This window comes from Macrobrachium rosenbergii, chromosome 12 (assembly GCF_040412425.1).
Source record: "Macrobrachium rosenbergii isolate ZJJX-2024 chromosome 12, ASM4041242v1, whole genome shotgun sequence".
NCBI classification, from domain to species: domain Eukaryota; kingdom Metazoa; phylum Arthropoda; class Malacostraca; order Decapoda; family Palaemonidae; genus Macrobrachium; species Macrobrachium rosenbergii.
In genome coordinates this window covers 79,853,874-79,872,460 of record NC_089752.1, presented here as the reverse complement: position 1 = coordinate 79,872,460, position 18,587 = coordinate 79,853,874, and positions in this window count along the sequence as shown.

Below are 18,587 nucleotides of genomic sequence, written 5' to 3'. Positions count from 1 at the left end.
CCTCGGTCGTGCTACAGATATTATTGCATGCTGTATGCTCAAGCGCTTTTGCTTATTTTTCATATTCTCACAGCTACTCTTTGCTTTTGTTACTTCGTCAACAAAGTCACGGAGAGTGTCTGACACCTGCTTCATTGAGGAAGTAGTAATGTCTTCACATACTGGATACCCGGAATTATCATACACACGTGCGCGTATATCTTCACGTAAGATGGCGGCAGCTGTCAGTACAACTCGGCGTCTCTCATCTTGAATATTGCTTTCTCTGTTTTTATACCATGAATCTGATAAGGATCTACTGACTGCTTCAGTGAATGAGACAATATCATTTCCTTCACATTTACTGACAGTGATAATTTCTCCATATCTGTCTAGTAGTTTTTGTTTCAGTGTCTTAACTGTGTATACAGTCTCTGTTGTGTCTGCAGCCTCCATCATCATCCTGTGCAATTCCTGCAGTGAGTACTGGCACTCATTGTTGTTATCTAAAATGTCACACAGTCTATTGAAAGCTTCTGATGCACCTCCCTGGCATGGTCTTCCAACTGTTTTATGACAACTGGATGCACCACTATCACTGTTAGTTTTGCAGAAATCATTGTAGCACTTCCGATGGTACTTAGACTCTGCAGCTACTAGGTCAGTAACACTGTCAGTCCTGCTTAATACCAAATAACCAAGTTGATCATTCCTTTCCTTTGCTCTTGCCAGCACTGTTTCCTGTAGCGTCAGTGTCGCAACTTCATGTACGGACCTACGATACTTTCTTGGCTCTTTAAGCTCTGCAGTTTTATCAGCTGTTTCGCCACAGAATAAGCAATGCAGTTTAATGTCAAATTCAGTTAATTCTGATCGCAGACAAAGCGCTTTCTTGTGTGGCTCCTCTATGTCCTTTTTGGGGACAGGTCTTCGAGTGTACTATCTACGGCAGTTGATACGTACTTGTAAAGAAGTTTTGTTCTTGAACTGCTCGTGCAACCCATCCTTTCGAGCCAGACTGGCGGTTACCAAGATATGCAGTCCTCGAGTCACCTCTACACTTGGAGAGCCTTTTAAGGGAAGCCTACATATCAGACAATCCAATGCAATCGGTACCTGAAAGAAGAAAACAGCGCCCAATTTCGCGTTTTTTCCTGTTTATGCCTTATAACTTCTTTATTTTTCAAATATGCATAAACTTGTATATATATTTCGAAAGGAGAAAGTTTGTTCTACAACTTTTGTTTCGAAGCATTTTTTCATACAGGCCACCATGTCTGTGGAAATTGTCTTTGAAAATAAAGTTATTACTTAAATTTCAATATTTTTGCTTTAGTTCATATAAATTTACATATTTTTGTAAAATGACCTAGTCATTGTTATAAAACAATACGTTCTCAACTACTTTTATTGAGTGGTATTTATTTATAAAACTGTTATTTTACGAGATATTTGAATTTTAAGAGAATTTTAATATGGCGACCATTTTCCAATATGGCGGCTAACGCAAGCGCGGCAGGCAATGGGACTTTTGATATGTTGTTCAAGTCACACATCTCTACATGTGTACCAAGTTTCAGATTTTATCAAATTATTTCACTAAATCCTATATTTTCCCCTAACGCTCCTGGGGTATACATATTCATCACTTTATGAGAAAAGTACTATTAGTTCTAGTCTATACTCTTGATATTATAGGTTCAAATGTAATCCATTTTATCAAAAACATTTTCGTAACATCCTTTTCAGTTTTCCTTCTCTTTGAAAGGACATGTTCTTGTGTTGTTTTAGTACTTGATGTTGCAACCGCTGCAACACTGAAATCAAGGGAACATTTCCTGTTCGCCCAGGTTGCTTTGCAGCATAATTCTCTCATTATCACTTTACTAATTGTTAGACTTTGTCCCTCCTTTAGCATTAAATTATGGATTTCCGAATTGAACCTCTCTTAATTCTTATAATCTTCCTTTACGTTAAGAAAAGCAATTTTCCTTCCAATGTTTTCAATTTGTAAAAATTCCCGGGAAGACAACAAGCTTTGTTCGTTAAAAGAAAGAATCTCAGATAATTCTCAAAAATAAGAATCTGATGCTGACAGCTTCATGATGATGATACTTGAAATTTTATAATCAATGACGGTCTTCTTCCTTATTTTGCCTTTTCCTGCAATCATTGGAAAATGGAAGGAATCAATTTGTTTATTTCTTAACCTAATGCAGAGAATGTTGTAACTTGCTGTCTATAATAATAAAATCCGAGTAGAACATGTTTGTCCTCCCCTAGGTGACGGTAGAGGAGATATGACACAGCCACCCACCCGCTGCAAACCAGTTTGTCCGCCCTGGATGGGCAGAGTAAGTAGGGGAGACATCCACCTTCCTCCTGCAAACCTGTTTGTCTGGCTTGGGTGGGGCGGGTTGGAGTAGGGGAACAGGAGAAGAAAGGAAGACATCCACCTCCTCCTGCAAACCTGTTTGTCGAAATAAGGGTGGGGGCGGGCCAGTGGGGAACAGGAGAATAAGGAAGACATCCACCCTCCTCCTGCAAACCTGTGTCCGCCCCAGGTGGGAGTGAGGTAGGTAGGGGGTCGGGAGGGTAGGGAGACAGCAGTGCCGGGTTCCAGAGCGGGTAGCACGCACCAACCAGCTCATTGTTAAATGTTTTTCATATTTAAACAAGTTAGGTATTAAATGTAGAGGAATTAGTTCTGGAGATGAACAGGTCATCTTTTCCTAAATATCCAGATATTGCGATATTCGAGTCAGTTTCGGTGTCATACAGAGAGCAGTAACCCTTCACTGTCATTAAACTCGGTGTCTGACCAAGACTTAAACATACGCTATTACCCTGTGAACAGCACGACTTAAATTAATGTTAATGCCGACGGGATTTTAATGGAGTCATCTTATATCTCATTAAGAAAGACATTTCGGTTAACAGTTATATCCCTGGTTTCATAGCGTAAACGTTCCCAGCGTGACACTAAGGCAGACATTGTCGAATGCAAAAATACACCCGTTTTGTTGAATTCCTGGGCTGTAACACCACTCAGTCCACAGTTAGTTCTGGTTTTTAGTTTTCTGTCAAAGAAAACTATTGTGACGGCTTTGTCTGTCCGTCCGCACTTATTCTGTCCGCGCTTTTTCTGTCCTGCCTCAGATCTTCAAAACTAAAGAGGCTAGAGGGCTGCAAATTGGCATGTTGTTTACCCACCCTCCAATCATCAAACACACTAAATTGCGGCTCTCTAGCCTCAGTAGTTTTTATTTTATTTAAGGTTAAGGTTAGCCATATCCGTACTTCTGGCAGCGCTACAGGTACCAACAACACAGGCCACCGCCGGACCATGCCTGAATATCATGGCCGTGGCTGAGACCACCACCGGACCTGGCTGAGTTTCATGGGCCATGGCTGAAAGTTTCATACAGCATTATACACTGTACAGAAAACCCGATTGCGCCGAAAAAAACTTGGGCTCATTTGTTTGTTGTTTTTTTTTTTTTTTTTTTTTTTTTTAGTATAAAGCCCATGTCACAACACCACAAGAGGCGGTCGCGGGAAGTTTGTGCGACTAAGGAGTCTGGTTTCTGTTGTGGATCACCCGTAGAAGTTTATTTACACTGATGATTGGACGACCAAAGGTTAACGAACATGTCATATTTGTTAGTCATTTACTTGTATGGCTCGTGTAAGGACTGTTGTATCAGGATCTTATACATAGCGTATTATATGCAATTGCATAGGTCGCTGCTACGAGCAACGTTTTTAGGCTAATTAGTAGAAGTTAAGACGCGTTTTGATGTTCCTCGTTTATATGGAGCGAACCACTCTTCGCGGAATATTTTTTCCACCCTTGTTAAGAGACTATGATTATACCAGTATAACGAATACTAATCATGAAAGGATATTAAAGAAATTAATATTTTAAAGAATTATGTTCTGCTCCAAATATTTAGAGTTAAGCAGTAAAATATAGTTGCACAATACGAAAAATTTCTCCGAATAATTCATTTTAGTGTCAATGGATTCCGGTTCGCATTCAGTAAATCTCCAGAAACTATATTTGGAATATTCTTTGTGTTGAATAATTAGATCATTTCAGTTTACTGCATGACGGTTATTTTCATCATTAATATCTTTCCTTGACAAGCTATCAGAGGGAAAGTTCAGTTCTTACTTTTCAATGAAGAAAAAATTCAATTTTTCGTTATAAGAAAGAAGATGAAGTTTTATGAATTATCATTCAAATAAGTTGTCTTAAACAACAGTTTTTTTCCGATCCAATTTAAATGGAATTTGCTTTCTTTTTAATACAAAATTACACTGTTTTAAAGGACCTCTGCAGTTGGTTACATTTTACAAGCAAGAGAATAGATATAATAAAAAAAAAAAAGACTTGAAATTTCAGTTTCCATTTTAAAGATATATATATATTTTTAAATGGGGTTTTCATTTGTCTGGCTTTGAAAAGGACAGTCACTTATCGTTATCGTAAAGGTTTTGCAATTAAATGTGTAAAGGCTTGCGAAGGTGACCTTTGAAAAGTTGGGTCAGCTATTCGCAGGGTCCATTTTCACTGTACGCAGCAAATAAGAAAAGTGCTGAAACATTCGCATACCACAAGGGTCGAAGAAACCACCTTGGTGACCGGACACGAGCTGGAAAATGCGTTTTCAGCAAAGAACGTTCTAGAAGCTGAACCAGTTACAAAATCCGGTTTTTGAAGGATGCTTCTTAATAATGTATGGTATGTACGTGTACTTCGTGACGCCTCGAAGTACAGAGGCGTGTCTTGCCGAACTTTGACCTCGAATACAAAAGTACGTTCGTTCTTGCGTTACATAATGAATATAATGGGAGGAACCGTTGTTCGAATTGGACTTGTGAGATCCGATTCTTGTGTGTCTGAAGATGTGAGTGATTTTTCACATGGAGACTGTCCCAGAGGACTTGTGGAGTGAGTATTTCTGTTCCACTCCATTCCTATTCCTTTTTCCTCTCTCCCTCCTACAAGGATGAGAGTGGTATGACATTTGAGATGACCTGTTTTAATTGATTGACGTGTTCATGTTTTGACAGATGAGTTATTTTCTGTAATTGGGGGTTTATGATTTTGGAGCATTATTTCCTTAGAAGATTTTCTGATAGTTATGTGAAACATTGGATTTCATTCTTCGTAATTTTTAAGAAGTTATTTTTCGTTGATTTTTGTCAATAAAGGGTTTTAGTTTTGTACTTAGTATCTCATTCCAGTAGTCCTTAGATTTTAGTTAGGGAAAGATATAACTTACGATGCCGGCTCACGTTACTGCTATCACACAATGTCTCGGAATAAGCGAGATCAAACCTCTGTTCATAAAACAGATACTTAAATCAAGTATAGGCTCAGAAATGGCCTTTACAATTTTTTGTGGCAGCGTAAAAGGTAGCGTAAAGATAGCGTATAAGGTAGTTAGGGCAGTTAGAAGGTGTTAAATAATTAGGCATGTATACGTTTCGAAGAGACATAAATTAGTGTTGGCATCTCAGGACAAGGATTTTGTCCAGAGTCAAAGAAACAAAAGGGCGAGCCTTTAGCATCTATCTCGCTGGCTAAAGTGTTTCGTGAAGAGTGCTTTGGGTAGGGGTAGAAACAGTGATATTGTGCAATAATTGCGATATTAAGACCGTTATGCGTTGTGTTAAACACGTGAATACGAGAGAGTGTTTTTGTTTCTCTCTCCATCTTCAGTTTTGATGGAAATTCGAGTTGCTGCTAACGTAAGTGTTGTGATGTTATCTTTTTCTTTTTTTAGTTGTGTTAATGTAAATTGTCCTTTTCGTTGTGTTGTATCTGGTGATAGGGACAACTGTGTGTTTTTGTCGTTAGTTTTGACATACAATGTTTGGTATATTCAATTTTAGTGAATTGTTACGTCATCACCACGGTGACATAGTAATTGCGTCACGAGTTTTGGGCGGAGGTCGTACTTTTTTGCCACGCCTAGTGAAGCGCTGAGCGTATTATGGTGTGTTGTATTTTTTTTTTTATAGCAAACGGTACGCATCGGCGTGTATTATATAAAGGTGATATTTGGTTGTTAGGTTACTTCTGGGAACTTTAATATTTGGGTTGTATCCTACGTGATATTTATGAGTTGCAGGGTGCAAAACAGTTTTATATAAGTGTGAATGCACTTCTTGGTTTTGTAGTCATACATACATATGCGTGTGGGTACATGTGTGTGAAAAAAAGTATGTGGGCAGAGCACTTGCCGGTTTGCTTGAGTGACACTTTCCGTTTGGAAGAACTGGAAGTGTTGATCCAGCAGTTTTACCGTTGAGACAGAGCTGAGAACCCCGAGGTTTGGTGTTAGCATTTTTCTGACAGCGTCATCAGGCCTTCGATGCATTGTAAGTTAGGGTAGAAAGACAATATTCTCTTTCTAAAAACATCTCTCTGTGCCTGAAATCCTCACCTTTCCCGTGTCTTTTTTTGTGGCCTTTTATAGCTTGGCCTGCTGGGACAAAGTGAACTTGAATTTTTTTTGACTGACTAAAAGAGGAGTCTAGAAGTTTCATTTGAAATTAGGATGAATGATGAGAAAGTTAAAGCCATTGTGAATTTTCCAGTTCCCAAAGCCAGGAAACAGATTCGTTCATTCCTAGGTATGTCAGGGTTTCTTTCGAAAGTTTTGTAAAATGTTTTCTACAAAAGTGGTCTCCATTGACAGATTTGTTTCAAAGCTAAAGACGTTAAGTTTGTTTGGGGTGATAGTCAGCAATTGGCTTTACGAGGAAAGCTTAAGAACAGCGTTTGGTTGAACCCACCTGTTTTGAAGTTTCTAAATTTTAGTCATCCGTTCACCTTAGTGACTGTTATTACGCGAGTCAGGAAGGTTAGGTGCGTGTTTGATAACGAGAAATCTGAGGGGAAATCCAGGTGAAATCAATTGCTTTTTATAGCAGTGAAAGTTCAAAACCCGTGGTAGTAACGAAAGGCTGATGTCAGTTGTGAACAAAGGAGGCTTTGCAGTCGTCTCTAGCCTTGTTCATTTTATGATGTTGTTGTTGGGAAATAAAGTTGAGATTTTTACAAATCATATCAACCGTTGTTAGAAGCTTTTTAATAATTGCCAAATTTGTCGCCTAACGAGAGCACGTTGGTTCCTGACATTGAGAGATTTTGATGCAAACCTCAAATACATTGAAGGTAAGCATAATTTATTTTGCAGATGCATTGAGCAGATATTTTCCGGTCGAGGATGAATAATTATAAACCTTAATTCTGTGCGGAAGAGGAAAAAGTAAATATTTGGTTCAAATTCTCTGATATTATTTAGTTCTGAGATATCTGCATTAGAGGACATACACGTTCCTAAAGTGCATACTTCGGGGAGAAATACACAGTCAAGACAGTCTATAGGATTAGATTGTTATTCGTGATATGAGAGTAACGCCGTGTGTTATATTACGGGTGAAAATGTCATATATGGGACATAGGCTTGCTCGAACAAAAGCAAGATGAAGATAAATTGTTGTCAGATGCTAAAGCATTTCTTAAGGGAGTTTCACCGAAGAAAGGGTATAAGTTGCCTTTTCTGGTCTAGAGTTGGAGAATAATTTATTGGTGAGAAAGTTAAGTATAACTTGCGAAGTACTCAAGCATGGGTGAAATTACACAAATCATCGTGCCAGAGAGTCTAGTACCACAAGTTCTAGACATTGTACATTGTAAATTTGGTTCTCCTCATTTAGGGTGTGGACAAGACGTATGAAAACGTCAGGTCAAAGTTCTTTTGGAAAAATATGTTTTGGTTGCAGCAAGAAGCCTTTGTGAAGAAGTGCGCTATTTGCAATGCGAATAAGCCAGCGACGACAGTGTCGTGTCGTTTGGGTTCATATCCCGTACCAAATAGGCCGTTTCAGAGAGTGCATATGGATATTCTGGGTAACTTCTCAGAGTCCGCTTATGGTTATAGACATTTAATTAGTAGTTGTTGACGAGTTAACTCGTATTTTGTTGAGATTTTCCCACTGAAATACAAATCAGCTGAGGAAGTTGCTATAGCGTTCTTTAAGGGATAATTTGTAGATATGGTGTTCTGAATGTCTGATCACAACAATGGTAGGGAGTATTATTAATAAGACGAAAATATGGTCTTGCTAATTTTACTGGGAATAAAGAAAGTATCTATAATCCAGTATAGACCTGATATATATAAATTGGGAAATAGATTTATTGTTGTGAATGAAAACACAGGTGTGTCTCGTTTGACACATATTTCTAAGATTAAAAAGACGGGTTAATGGGTATTAGCATGGATGCATTCCTGGGTTGTATTGTTGTTTTGGATGAGGTAAGTTACGGGGAATGTCATTTTTTCCTTTCGGGTGTTAATGGGTTGTAAAGGTGAATCGACTTATTAATTTGTTGTAATTCTGGAGGACGTAAACAAACCGTACAGTTTTATAATATTTTAATAGTTCAGGTTCATTGTGATTTCTGATGTAATATGTATGTATTAGTGTAAATTGTGTGCAGAATGCCGTAGAGTTTTGTAGATATAAGAATTTGAGTTTTATTTTTTTTTTTATGGATCGCAACTGCGGTTAGGGATTTCAACGTTCGCACTATGGCGATAGAAATGGGTTACTTTGAGTTAATGGTTTTCTTTCATATGATTTTGGGAATTGTGACATGGGCTAATTTCATACGAGATTTGATATATATGTTATATATGTTATTATGTTATTATGTTATGATGTGTTTTGTCGTCTGACGCAATATCTTTGAATATAGAGTTACAGAATAAGGGTTTGTTGTTTATGATTTTGTTTTGGGGTGGTATTTAGTATATCGGACCAAATAGTGTTTAATCTTTTTTCGGTTGGGATATGTCAGTTGGGATTTCGGAGGTTTATGGAAGGTTTTGATAGGGATATCGAATTCAGTATTTGGGTTTTTCAGTTCTCTTTTAAAATATCATAGGAGCTGTACCATGAGTAATTGTAGTTGTTAGGATCATTTTAACGATTGTTTATTAAGTTTATTATTGCTATTCTTTTGACCCAAATTAGTGAAATGGTTATTGTTAAATGTTTACTAACCGGAGTAGAACCTCAATGTCATTTTACGATGATATGATACGTATTGTTCAGATTTTAGGATTGCCTTTCGTTATTCAGTGTATGGATAGGATTCTTGAGTATTTTTTTCAGTTGGACAAGAATCGAAATGAATAGTTCCTTTGAAGTTAGTGAAACTTGGTAGTGAGTTGACTTTGGAAATTCCGGGTACCAACTTATAATTGTTTCACATTGATATAATATGACCTTTGCACTATATAGTCTTATCTGGTTCAGTAATAATATGGTATAGGGAATAGACGAGTTACTTTTTGATATGACTGTCGATATGACCGACTCACGGAAAATATCCATTTATATCCTCGTAAATGGAGAGGTTGGAATAGCTTCACCGTCCTCAACATATGAAAGCTGTCAACGTTACTTCTGCACTTTGGAGAGATGTCGGGAGGATGTCTTCATGTTGCTGTCAAGGTTGCAAACTTTCGAGGAGACGTTGGGTTGGCGCAAAAGGATTTGCGAGCGCCACTTTCAACATGGGCTTGTGCAGTTGCGAGCCATTCATCTTCGTCGGATCGCTGGGAGACGCAGAATACATTCAGCTTTGACTGGTGCAGTCGCAAGCCTTTCATCTTGTTGATTACCGTTGGCGTGCGCAGTCGCAGGCCTTTCAGCGTGAGCAGTACCAGGAGAGAAATCGTCTAGATTAATGCGTTTCTTGAATGAACTGGTTGTGCTATAATATCTGTGTTATAAGATATATATAAGTTTTGCACCTAGACATTTTGAGGTGGGGTCCACCTCAGGTATTTTTTTCCGAGCAATCTGAAAGGCTCAAAGGTGACCTTTGAAAAGTTGGGTCAGCTATTCGCAGGGTCCATTTTCACTGTACGCAGCAAATAAGAAAAGTGTGAAACATTCGCATACACACAGAGTGTCGTAAGAAACCACCTTGGTGACCGGACACGAAGCTGGAAAATATATTTTTCAGCAAAGAACGTTCTAAATGAACCAGTTACAAAATCCGGTTTTGAAGGATGCTTCTTAATAATGTATGGTTAATGTACGTGTACTTCATGACGCCTCGAGTGTAAACAGAGAAAAGTCGTTTGCCGAACTTTGACCTCGAACACAAAAAGTACGTTCGTTCTTGCGTTACATAATGAAATATAATGGGAGGAACCGTTGTTCGAATAACTGGACTTGTAAGATCCGATTTTGTGTAGTCTGTAAAGATGTGGTGATTTTTAACATGGAGACTGTCCCAGAGGACTTGTGGATTTAGTATTTCTGTTCCACTCCATTCCTATTCCTTTTCCTATCTCCCTCCTACAAGGATGATTGAGTGGTATGACATTTGAGATGACCTGTTTTAATTGATTGACGTGTTCATGTTTTGACAGATGAGTTATTTTCTGTAATTGGGGTTTATGATTTTGCAGCATTATTTCCTTAGAAGATTTTCTGATAGTTATGTTCTTCCATTGATTTCATTCTTCGTAATTTTTAAGAAGTTATTTTTCGTTGATTTTTGTCAATAAAGGGTTTTAGTTTTGTACTTAGTATCTCATTCCAGTAGTCCTTAGATTTTAGTTCCAAAAGGAAAAATATAACTTATGATCCACGGCTCAATGATTTTTGCTATCAAACAATGTCTGAAGATATAAGATCTGAGATCAAACCTCTGTTCATAAAACAGATACTTAAATCAAGTATAGGCTCAGAAATTCCCTTTCATAAATGCAATACTATCGGTACTTTACATGGTATGTAGAGCTGCATCTCTCTCTATCTCTCTCTCTCTCTCTCTTCTCTCTCTCTCTAGGACCTCTCTCTCTCTTCAATGATTTATTTTACAAGAGGGGGAAGGCCTTGATCCATTCTAATAATCGTTCAGGTTATTGAATTTTTCTGAAGCAAGATTTGCATGACAAAAACGTTTATCCAGACTTCGTTAAAGAAACAAAATTTCATTTTCCCCTTCAGCATAACGTTGTACTAGCGATAAATAAATACGAGGGGTGAAGAGATGACCAGCGTAAAAGGAAGATAGTAGATTTAGAGTAATATGGGATCAGACCTAGAATAGATACATCATGCGAGATTAAACAAAAGGCATTAACCCATTTTGTTGGTCTCTTTGCATTACATTTTGAGAGAGTTTTTAATGGCCTATGGAAGTACATTATCATCCATCTTCCAGTTTGTGTCCAGGTTTCTTTATTTAGTTGCCTAGATTATAAAAAAAAACTTTAGGACTCAAATAAGTTCAGAATTTGTCTTCCGTTTGCCTGAAGATTTTTTGAAAAATGATCATTTCATCCACCCATTAACTTGGAAAAAGCATGTTTGAATTTTTTTTAGAGATCTTTTTATTGTTTCTGTTTACACTTATTTTTTTATTTTCCATATAGAAATTTTGCAGTATATTCAATTTTATGAATTTTTAGTAGGCTACTCTTATCATTCCTGCCATAAAAGAGGATGTACATCAGTTGATAACAATAGGTGGATGAATTTTGCCAAAACTTCGCATAAAGGATATATATATATATATAAATATATATATTTATCGGTATATATATATATATATATATATATTTATCAGGGGCATAACCATATCGTCGGTGTATACATATCACCACAGGTTGAAAATGATAAAAGATGGGGTCTTCATTGCATTGGAAGGAGCAGCAGGTTTCGACTTTCATTTCAATCATATTCCGATTCCGAAGGCAACCTAAAATAGTGTTAGAAATCACAATATATAAGAAACTACTGAGTCAGAGACATGATAACTCAACAATGCGTTTAATGACAGTGAAACAAGAATCCACCCTGACAGGTGTCTGTTGGGGTAAGTTTAGAGGGGACAATCGGATTATCGGGGTTAGCGTAGAAATCATTGTCAACCTGAATAACTCGAAAGGGACAGCAACCAACAAACATAACGACAATAACATCGCAAAATCTCTATTCATTTAGCCAGTTGTCAAAAGGAAAATTGTTATGTAAAAAACTCTTTTTTGCTACTGCCCCCGTGCTGTGTTTTCTTGAATGTTAGAAAACTAATTTTTTTTCATATGACTCTACTGCCTTCCTAAGAATTTAAACATTCTAGAAGTTTCATTTGAAATTATAGGATCAAGTTAATGCATACCTTGACTGATATTGGTATTATGGCCATAACATATTTTTATACAGCTAGGTTTAATTATATTCCTTTCCCGTGCATTATTAGAATACACTGTCTTTTTTATTTTGCCCCCTTTTCAGATGATAGCATGATTGCTCTAGCATGTACGAAAATCCCACTGTTCACCTGTGCGTGTCTTACACTGTTCATTGAATCTAAAAAAAAAGTTATGACTATATATGAATATCAGTCAAGACTGGTGTAAACTTGATCCTATAATTTCGAAAAGAAATTTGTAAAATGTTAAATTTTAAGGAAGGCAGTGGATTATCATATTTGTAAGAACAGTACTGGGGCATAATACTAAAGAGTTTTTTTCACCCTTTCCCTTTGAAACATTTAAGGTGTGGATTTGTAGTCTCCTTCTGTCTGTATGCTAGTTGGTACTGTCCTTTGAGTATATATTGTGATTCCTACCACTAACCCTGATAAGCTTTGTCGCCGCCACACCCCCTTTGACACCTGTCGTGGGTAGATTCGAAGTCTGAAATAGTTGTGTGTGTTCGTCAGTACTGTCGCTGTAGTACATAATTTATTTGCGATTTCTAACACTATGTATCAGTCCTTCGTCAATGGCTTGGAAACAAAGTCGATAACGATCAGGACCTACAGTACACTCCATCTTCTATTTTTTCAGCTGTGGTGATGTGTGGTAAACCACTCACATGTTAAAATTATTATAATCATATATGTATGTATGTATATATATATATATATATATATATATATATATATATATATATATATATATATATATATATATATATATATATATATATATATATATATATATATATTGAAGACAGGAACAGACACTCAAGCAACAGGCAAATTGGAGTAACGGGAAGACGTTCTTTCTTCTTTATCCATTTAATAAAACTGAGACGTTTCGTATCTGTGATACATTTTTCAGGCCGAAAAAGTTATCTACTTAAACAGTAATTGTGTATGAACAGTAAAAGGTATACACATTATATACTTAAAACACCATGTTAATGGACAGTTTAAAAAAAAGGGCAACCTTAAAAACATTTAAAAGATATTTTAAAAACAGAACAGCAGAAGCCCAGGGCCAATACGAAAAGCAAAAGACACTTACCCACACCTATAGTGTGGAGCAAACTGACACAGACAACCAATGTATGGGGAGGAGAGGGGGGGGGGAAGTATAAACAAAGAGGTTACCCCCCTCCTTTAGTCCATAGTGCCACTAAATTATGTTTGTAAGCAAGATTTCCTTTTTTACATGACAATAGGTTTCGGAAAAAATGTATCGGGCTATTCAGCGGACAATTACTCGCTCTTAATCTTAAGTTAATCCCAATAAACCCACAAACCGTTGGATCTCTTTTCCATGTCAAGGACAGGATTAGCCCCTTGTTTACTTTCGGTGTGATTTATAAATATAATTGTCCTAGACGTGATCTTGGTACTTACAGCTCTCATCAAGGAGTTAGTTTTAGAACAGGCTGTCGATAATCCAATCCCGAGCAGTCCAATGTAAGTAATCACAGTAAAATTTGTAAGACACATGCAGATGCTGAGGCTTTTAGTATTGTGGGGAGAACTCGATACGTAGAAGAATTAACCACACTTGGATCTATTATGATCAAATTAACTGTCCCTACCCTTAATCACCAATCAACTTCCACCCAGCTGTTCATCGCTTAACTACCTGCTGTAACCTCTTTGTTTATACGCCCCCCCCCCTCCTCTCTCCTCTCCTTGCATTGGTTGTCTGCGTCAGTTTGCTTTACACTACAGGTGTGGGTAGGTGTCTTGCTTTTCGCATTGGCCCTGGCCTTCTGCTGTTCTGTTCTATTTTTAACACTTTTTAAAAATATCTTTTAATTGTTTTTAAGGTTGTCCTTTTTTTTATTGTCCTTTAACATGGTGTTAAGTATGTACTATGTACACATTTTACTGTTTACACACAATTACTGTTTAAGTTCATTGCTTTTTCAGCCTGGGAAATGTATCAAAGATACGAAACGTCGGCGTTTTATTAAATGGATAAAGAAAAAGAACACCTTTCTGTTACTCCATTTTTCCTGCATATATATATATATATATATATATATATATATATATATATATATATATATATATATATATATATATATATATATATATATATATATATTTAGTGATACACGCAATTCTTGTCGTACGGGTAATAAAATTAAGCAATATTACTTCTAAGAAATCACTTGGTTGGATGTTTGGATAAACCAGTAAGATATGATACATTGTCAGCCAGAGTATTTTATATGTATATATATATATATATATATATATTTTATATATATATATATATATATATATATATATATATATATATATATATATATATATATTAACTTTATCACATACACAATTGTTCTATGCATTAGTAGAATTACTAAAAGGACCTCATTCAAACTGGATGGTATCTAACGGAGTTTTTTATTCAGAAAAAGTTACAAGCTTTCTTGGACAAACACTCCACATTATCAAGTATCCGTACATTGAGCAGACTCGTAGTCCGGCTGTATTTATATCTGTGTGCTGGGTACTTTTAATCCTATAATCGCCTAGCTCTTCCTGTGTGACCTCCACCCCCTCGTGACCTTGGTCTTTCTCTGATCCCTCGTTCCAGGTGTCCGTTTTCCGTGCGCTCTCTTGCGTTTTTTTTTTCTTCGTTTCCTTGCTACTGTGGAGTATACGATTTTTCTAGATATGCTGTCTTCAAAGCCGTTTCCGGTGTTCCCTGCCATCGTGTTGTTGGCGCAAGTTATGAAGGCGTTCTCTACAACCAGTCTAGATGTTTTGCTGGTGTTCCTGTACAGAAAACTCATATTTACCCAGTCTATTCTGTGATCATTTTCCAACAGTGTTTGGCAACTGCCGACGTCTGATTATAATGCCTTATGTTCTGCAGATGTTGTTTGCTTCGCTCTTTACATGATTTGCCAGTTTCGCCATAGTACCCTTCTTCACAGTCTAGACACGCTGCCATATATACCCCCCCTCTAATCTCTTCCCCCTCTACCGACTTTTTGTTTCTAACTATTTTATTCCTGAATGTGTTTTTTTAGCTGCCTATCAATTTGAAATTATTTAGCTTTCTGTTGATAGTTGTTGTCCGGGACTGTAATTATTTTCTTTCCTACCAAATGTTCCTTTCTATCCTTTCCCCTCTCCCCAAAATAGTTTTTCCTTGCTTTGATATGTGCCCCACTCCCACCAATACTTAGGGTAGCCTAATCTCCTAAAACTCTTCCTCAGGTAATCCAACTCTTCGTCTAAAAATTCGGGACTGCAAATCCTATAAGCCCGGATGGCCAACCCTGTCTTTAATCCTATTTTTATTTCTTTTCTCTGACTGGAGAACCTATGTATGTATGAACTGGTGTGTGTCTTCTTCCTATATACCTTGAATTTTAAATTCTCCCCTTCCCTCTTGACCACGACATCCTTTGGGGAGAGGGGAAGGACAGAAAAGGAACATTTGGTAGGAAAGAAAATAATTACGGGTTAATGCTTCCCTGTAGTCCTGAGTTCCTGTCCTTCGCTGTTTCGAGCCCACGGGACGGCGTACTTATTATCAACTAAAAATTCCTTCGGTAACATATATGAAAATATATTATTTCCGAGGTAGAGCGAATTGTATATTAAAGGACGTTTGTAGCTTAATGCTTGTATATGAATCATGGTGATGTGATAAAACTTCATATATATATATATATATATATATATATATATATATATATATATATATATATATATATATATATATATATATATATATATATATATATATATATATATATATATATATATATATATATTATTACATGTGGGGGCTTATTGATGAGTTTATTAATTAATTAACGTAATTTATGAGGCCCTGAGAGCCAAGGACACACGTAACCGGTTATTTAAGCTTAAAATTAACCTCAAGGACAGACAATTACTTAATGGAATAAGGTCACCAGTCGAGAAATCACAATACAATTGGTATCAACAAAGAAAGAATGTATAGTTAGCGAGGAAATTACATGAACTGTCGCCCCCTTTCGGACACAGTCAATCTTTCCTTTGCTTCACATAAGGTTTTAACACAACGGATTATATCGTACGCAATTTATTACTGATAAAGGCTATTTCTCTTCCGAATAATGGGATCAAGACACAAGGCTGCCTGAATGCTGAAAATTATTTACTTAACCTTTCCTAATTCTGGATTACTTCACGGGAATAGTTGAATGTTGCTAAGCAATATTAATTATTCTTACCCTCGACTTCATAAAGTAAATTGGTTACATGGGTTATCATAGATGGTGGTGAAGTGGGAAAAGAACAAAGAAATGGAAATACAGACAGAGATACTAGCGAATCGGTGAAATTTTGCTAAAATTTCCAGACTTACCTTCACATAGGCTGCTTGCGCACTTCAACGGACGCCGGGGAGTTCTGGGATTTTATTTCATCACTTCACTTAGTAAATAAAAGACGGAAAAGGGACAAAGGGGCCGAAGTATCGGAAGCACTGGCACGTGTGCTTCCCGTACAATAGTTTTCTTCTCTCTGACCTCTTTAGGTCAAAACAGGGCGGCTGGGAGCGTCAATACCCTATGCCTTAGGCAATCTGGAATTTCGACAAACATCGCCGAATGCATAAGACAAAGCAGAAGAAAGCTTAAGACCACCTTTACTAGAGGTTACTGGGAGAAAACCCTTTCTGTGGGTTAGGCCCCTAATGCTAACCAAAGTCGTTAGCTTTTGAAATGCCCAGCCTACCCTGCATATACTGAGACGCCTTCTTGTCTTTGTTCAGGTATCTTTCTAAAACAAAATGCATAGAGGGTGAACAGAAGAATATATATATATATATATATATATATATATATATATATATATATATATATATATATATATATATATATATATATATATATGTGTGTGTGTGTGTGTGTGTGTGTCTGTGTGTGTGTGTGTGTGTGTGTGTGTGTGTGTTTGTTTACTAGCTGGCCAACCCAGTGCTACCCAGGAAAACTCTGAAGGACTCAGAAAAATTTTCCTGCACCTTCTTGTGCTGACTGTCCCTTTTATCCAGGGATTACTGAGCTGACTGTCCCCTTAATCCAAATATTACTGTACTGACTGTCCCATTTATCCAGGTATTACTGTGATTACTGTGCCTTTTATCCAGGAATTACTGTACTAACTGTCCTTTTTATCCAGATATTACTGCAGTAACTGTCCCATTTATCCATGTATTACTGTGCTGATTTTACCATTTATCCAGATATTATTGTTATGACTGTCCATTTATCCAGGTATTACTGTGATGTCTGTCCCTTTCATCCAGGTATTAATGTAGTGATTGTCCCATTTATCCAAGTATTACTGTTCTGACTGTCCCATTTATCTAGGTGTTACTGTACTGACTGCCCATTTTATCCAGTTATTACTGTGCTGACTGTCCCTTTTATCCAGATAATACTGTGTTGACTGTCCTTTTTATCCAGGTATTATTGTGGTGACTGTCCCATTTATCCAAATATTACTAAACTGTCTGTCCATTTTATCCAGGTATTACTGTTCCAACTGTCCCTTTTATCCAGGTATTACTGTGGTGACTGTCCCATTTATCCAGACATTACTGTACTGTCTGTCCCCTTTATCCAAGTATTACTGTTATGACTGTCCATTTTATCCAGATATTACTATGATGACTGTCCCATTCATCCATGTGTTGCTGTGATATCTGTCCATTTTATCCAGGGAATACTATGCTGACTGTCTATTTTATCCAGGTATTACTATGGTGATTGTCCAATTTATCCAGGCATTACTGTGGTGACTGTCCCCCAGGTATTACTGTGCTGACTGTCCCTTTTATCCAGGTATTACTGTGCTGACTGTCCAATTTGTCCAGGTATTACTGTGGTTATTGTCCATTTTACCCAGATGAGATTTTGGTGACTGTCCCATTTACCCGAACTTAACCTAAACACGGCCCCCCCCCCCACTTGACTGAAACACCCCCACTAACCCTACGCACATCCCCACTAAACCTAACCACAACCTCCCACTTAACCTTAACACACCCCCTACTAAACCTAAATACATCCTCACTAAACCTAAACACACACCCCCGCTAAACCTAAACACTCCCCCAACTAAACCTAAACACAAACCTTGAAACAGAATAATTAATCAAAGGAAAGAAAAGCATTTACATTAATGTATTTCCATGGTATCAAGTAAATGAAATTAGGAACGTTAAACCCGTAGAGTTTTTTTTAAAAAAACCACATTAGTTACAAAGTCTATAGGCAGTACCAGCCCTGTTTCA